Source organism: Lytechinus pictus, chromosome 18 (genome assembly GCF_037042905.1).
Source record: "Lytechinus pictus isolate F3 Inbred chromosome 18, Lp3.0, whole genome shotgun sequence".
Classification (NCBI taxonomy): Eukaryota; Metazoa; Echinodermata; class Echinoidea; order Temnopleuroida; family Toxopneustidae; genus Lytechinus; species Lytechinus pictus.
In genome coordinates, this window is record NC_087262.1 from 5,203,325 (window position 1) to 5,209,324 (window position 6,000).

At 38.2% G+C, this 6,000-nt stretch overlaps 1 non-coding gene across 1 annotated transcript; it reads left to right on the forward strand.

Moving 5' to 3' along the window:
* The first annotated feature begins 5,002 nt into the window (after positions 1-5,002).
* On the forward strand, positions 5,003-5,075 carry TRNAK-UUU (transfer RNA lysine (anticodon UUU)). The gene has a single exon. It is a non-coding gene; the product is annotated as a tRNA-Lys (tRNA).
* Positions 5,076-6,000: the final 925 nt, after the last annotated feature.

Genomic DNA, 6,000 nt, shown 5'->3' on the forward strand with positions numbered 1-6,000 from the left:
CCTTGTAGACCCTAATATTCACCCCAGTATAAAAAAAAATAGATGAAAGAAGAGATAAGATCAGTGTGATGTCAAGAGACTCGGGGTACCTCTACAGCCAAACAACTAGTCATCATTATTATCTAAGCCAATCTCGAATGGCCAGAATAAAGGAGGATAAATCATTTGTTATGTCGCGTGAGAAAGAGACGTTGTCCCCTCCCCGGTATAATTCATGGCGTTTGGCATTTTATTACGAATGCAAGGGTAATTTAAACGTAAAGAAACTCATATCCCCTTAATCTGTTGTGGTATCGTTAAATACATAACAACTTATTAACAGATTTTCGTACATGCGCACACATCACGGCTTTGCCCATCACAGGCACGTCAAAGACGCACTCTACCCGACTCTACCCCTCCCGCCTGCACCCTTTCCTCTGCTTTGTTTACATGCCACGCCCCCTTCATGGGAATATCCAAGGGGACTTTCCCCGGCGAGTGTCAACGCGTAATGGCGATTAATAATAAGCACCTTGACTGATCATCGCAGCTATCAGAATCATAACGTGTTTTGTTTACAGAGGTGAATGGCTCAAAATAACCAGGAAAGCAATACTGGACATTGAACACACAAACACACACCATTCGCTCATATTCATTTCGTAATTGGGGCTTTGGAGTGTATGCTACTAATGCATGCATAGTTAGTTGCGGGTGGCGGGAAAGAGAGCGGGAGAGAGGGAAATAGGAGAAAGCGTGCGTGTGTGGAGAACGATGCATTTCTGTACTAGATTTCGTTTGATCCCACGTTTTGCTCTCATCCACCGCATTTCTGTGAGTGTCACATCTCCTGTATATACCGCGTAATATACAGGTCCAGTGAATTGAAGATTTCCACCGACCGAGAAAACACTTGTCGACAACATAGACGGCACAGCATTAGGATAGCGTGTGGCATAGTACTGAAAGATGTGATGATTATCGGTCTATTTTCGCCTTGGAAAATAACGGGTTTGTTTTTCAGCGCCGAGGGGAGTCCATGGTAGACGCCTCCCCCTTTACTCTGGGGAGTGAATCATTGAAGGATTCGCTGGCGATCCGAGAGTGTTTTGATTTCGCGATAGCGACTCGGTGTTTTGGGAGTCAGGAGAGAGCGAATGCTCATCACTCCAATGTTTCTTCGCGCACAACCTGTGGATTTGTCGCTGTTTTGAGTTTGCAACATTATAAGCCGGGTTATTAGCACTCCTGCTTATTTACTGGGATGCTTGGTTAGTAGGGTCCGTGCTTATACACCGGCTGTAGCTTACCGTACCAGATGTGCTATGGGAATATGTTAATCCGTGATCATTTCTAATCGTGTTTTAATTGTATATTGCGAGTGTTAGCGGGGGATCGCATCTGCATCTCCCCTAGCAGACATTTGCATCATCATCGTCGCCCTCGTCGTCGTCGTGATCGTCCAACATGGGAAGTTTAATAGAGATGCAGAAGGTGCTTCGTCAGAAGGAGGAGAGGATAGCGGAATTGGAGGACCTTCTGAAGTTCAGGGATGAGGAGCTGGCGGAGATGAGGACCAAGCTCGACAAGTTCATGTCGGTCTTGCCCACCTCGCCATCCCTGGTCAACATTTGCCGCCAGCCCAGGCTGAAGAGGGCCCTTGGAATATCCGCCGAGCCCCAGGTCCAGAAGTCGGTCCAGGAGCTCTCGGAGCAGGTCTTCAAGAAGTACCCCAAATCAAAAAGGTAAGGGAGAAAGAGACAGAGAGATGGAGAGAGGGGGAGGGAGAGACAGGGACCGTGGGCAGACAGATCAGGGACGTGAGGTGTTAAACTTGTGTTGGTTCAACACCCATGAGTGTTATTGTAACGCCTTTGGTTGTTTCTTTAACACCCTTTGGTGTCATGGTCAATTCTTTATAGCGTGTATAATAACACCCCAGGATATACGGCCCTCTGGTGTTGGTAATGGTATTAACACTGGTTTTTACAGTTAAAGGGATGGTCCAGGCTGGAAATATTTATATCTCAATAGATAGAGTATTATAAAATTCACAGAGGAAAATGCTGAAAATTTGATCGAAATCGGATTACAAATAACAAAGTTATTGACTTTTAAAGTTTATCAATATTTTGTGAAAACAGTTCTAGGCGTGTCTTTATGAGTATTCATTAGACATGTTAGATGGGCTGATGATGTCTTATCCCCACTTGTTCTTTTGTATTTTATTATATGAAATTATGTTTATTCAAAAATTTTCTACCAAGAACCAAAACAATTGGTTTGACAACTGATTAAGTGCATTAGTTATTTATTGCTGCAACTTATTTCATCATAATGGAGACACATCATTTACAAAACTATGAAAAATGAATCATTTAGGATTTCATGTAATAACATAAGAAAAAAGAAAGTGGGGATGTGACATCATCAGCCCACCTAATGAATATTCATGACGATGTGCATATAACTGTTTAAAAAAAAATATTGTTAAACTTTAAAATTCAATAACTTCGTTATTTGTTATCCGATTTTGATGACATTTTCAGCATTTTGCTCTGTGAATTTTACTCTATTTATGTAGATATAAATATTTTCAGCCCGGACCATCCCTTTAACAGGGAGTGAATGCATAAGTGTTGCTAACTTGAATTCAATAATAACGGTGACATGATATATCTTCTTGACCAAGATTACATTCTTTGTTGAAATGATATAGATGTGACCGGTGTGTATGGTGATTATGTGATAAACTTGTGCATCGTTGTACGATTAATGATTGATATTTTCATCAAATTGACAGTATAAGATGAGGTAGTCATAGTTATGGGTTAGCATTGTGGTATATTTTCTCTTGTCACTATGACGTCAGAATACACACTTTTATTCTTCAAAATAGTTAAATTTACACAAAAACAAGTGATCGTGTGAATATTTAATGTTTCTACATTGATAAGCATGCATGAATGTAATCATGATCTGAACACATTTAATGTGCTTATTGATTGATTGTACTTAATCTTTTTATTTTCTACTTCATCAAAATTTACAATGAAAAGGGAAATGAAAATGAAATAAATCGTATTAACCAAGGACTGTGCATTTGATTAAGATAATTTCGATTTAGCCTTTCTTTCTGTTTCAAAGCAAAGATAAAACAAAGAAGATATGAAAGCTACATGTACTAGTATACGTTTCATGAGAAATGCTTTTCATAATTCAAACACCATGCTTTTTTACTATATGCTATATGAATGTATGGTTCTATTTCATTTTCTTTAATTATCTTAGATTAAATCTGCAAGTAATTCTATTTGCATAATCCCAACTTTATAATAATCCCCATCTTTATATATCATGTCAAATACATCCGAGTTCCCTTATAAGCCTGGAGAAAGAAAATGTCAATCGTGTGAATATGTGTACTTTAGACCTTCAAACGATCGTCCAAATTCACAGTGGAAAAAAACAAATAAATGGAATGTTTACGATTTGAGTTCATAACCTCTAATGGAAATGCCCATTTATTAAATCTGCGGTAGCCGACAAATTATCCATGCCATATTGTGGTGTGTTTATTGTTTTCAGGTGTTTTCAACTCTTTTTTTTTCAATCCATTGACAAATTCCTGCGGTTTTATTTAGAGTAGACGTTGATATGGATTATTCTGTTGAGCTGGAAATAGAATTTGTGGAAATCTAGAAGTTATCCTCTTATGTGGTAGGAGATTATATAAACTTGGTTGCTCATGTGAAGATGAATACCAAACGAATTTTAAGTTGATTTTATTTTTTTTAAACGAATACGAGCATGCGAAAGAAGATATGTTTTTTAAGGGTAAGTTCACCTGACGAAATCTTTGTTGAAAAAATAGCAGGAAAAAATATAAAATATATTGTTGAAGGTTTGAGGAAAATCCATTAAATATTTAGAATGTTATTAGAATTTCAAGTTCTTGATTTGTGACGTCATAAACAAGCAGCTGCCCCATATGTTATGTGATATAAAATGAATAAATTTAATTTGTTTTAAATTGTTCGTGATGACTTATTTTTTATTTTCTTTTTAGGAGCGGGTGTGAAATCATTTGTATATTGATATATACTGAAGGTACAATAAAACCATTTTCTATTTTCCGATAAAATGACATTTTACTGATTTTTTTTACCATACGGTATGTAGGAAAGCTGCTCGCATATGACGCCACATATCGAATGATTAAAATTCTTATAAATATTTTATTCTTTGATGGAATTCCCCCAAACCTTCGCCAATATTTGCTAATGATTTTTGCCTGCTACTTTTACAATAAACGGTTTGTCAGGGTGAATCTCATGTTTGGATTGAGCTCTCTCCTGCTTGTGCATAAATCTTATTTTGATCTGGACCACCTCCATTCCAAAGTAGCACTCTTACATTACACCAACACTCTTTAAATGAAAATATTTAAATCAACATTAAGGAGAAGTGGCATGCATGTAAATAAAAAAACTAGGTTTTAGGGATACAAACTTTGAGCATCACATTTTCGTAGGATCATAACATGGGATGTATATCTTCTGGAAACAGTGAAAACATTAAATGATCATGATCTGATGCAAAACAATGAATGCAGAACAATCTCGAACCTAAGGAGAATCCCTGGGGAACGCCATTATCAGTACATTGTATGGAGTTAACTAAGTTTATGCTTGTATTCTTAAGACTGCCTCTGCAAAAATGCTATGAATAATACTTTTTATGTCACTGCAGTCATCAGAATACAATGGAAATGTTTGGCCAAATAAAATAGCTGAAAAGAGCAAATTCTTTCAATGGGTCAATAGGCCATACTATTAATATAAATGATTATGACATTTTGTATGTCGCAATTACACGCGGCTCTTATACCGCGACTTTCGATTTATCATTGCAAATTTAGTTGCAATATTAACTTTATAAGACTCAGTTGATAAAAATAATGCACAGCATTTGTACTTTGTGGTACTTAAGTGTTAAGTACCCTTAGAAGCTCGCCCAAGCCCGGTTAGCTCAGTCGGTAGAGCATCAGACTTTTAATCTGAGGGTCGCGGGTTCGAGTCCCTCATCGGGCGGGAGCAATTTTTTTTTTTTTTTTTTTGGAGGGGGGAATTGTGGTCCAGTGATTCTAACTCTTTTGCCTTTGAATCAAAGGGACGTCCACTCATGTTATTAGTGTGTTTTCGCCCAGCGTCGTACGACGCTATCAACGACGTAGAACGATCTCTTGGTTCGTGCGTCCGTCGCGCTCAACTCTCGCTTGTAAGCAGTTTCGCAAATCGCTGATCGCGGCCGGATCGTTTTGAAGCTTTCAGCTATCAGTGCAGTGTAGTCAGAGTAGAGTACAACATGTGCATATGCACGCGATGGGCGAATGTTTACATCGGCTCAGCTTGCTCACTCTACAAGCGATCTGATTGGCTGTTGACGGCTGTTGACAAATCCTACGTTCTAATGCGGACGCCCGCTAATTTGCGGAAGAACCGTCCGTGATTTGAGCTCAAGATCGCTTGGGCCTCTGTTTCCATGGAAGTTGGCAATTTTTGCACACGACCCTTACGTTCTACGTCGTACGACGCTGGGCGAAAACACACTATTAATTTCATTCAGTACGGGCTCACACTACACAAGTGAGGTAATTGGTCACCCAAAGCCGGACACAATGACGGGGATGTCATAGTATAGTGATATGCGCTACTTACAAAGACTGTATTTTTTTTCTTTACTGATGAAAATGTGTCACATTATGTAATATTGATGCATCAACAACAAACGCATTAACTCTTTCAACAGTAAGCATTTTCTCTTTCAAAGCATAAAGTAAGCATAAATTCTTTCAACATGTTATGCCTGAAAACGTGAATATTAATGTGATTATATTACTTTCGTCCTATTTTTCGTGGCGTATTTTATTGGCTATTCATTAATTTAGAGTATATGTTATTCATGCGGAAGGATGTCTATTTGTGTGAGCATTGTTTAGCATGAAACCCACAAGCA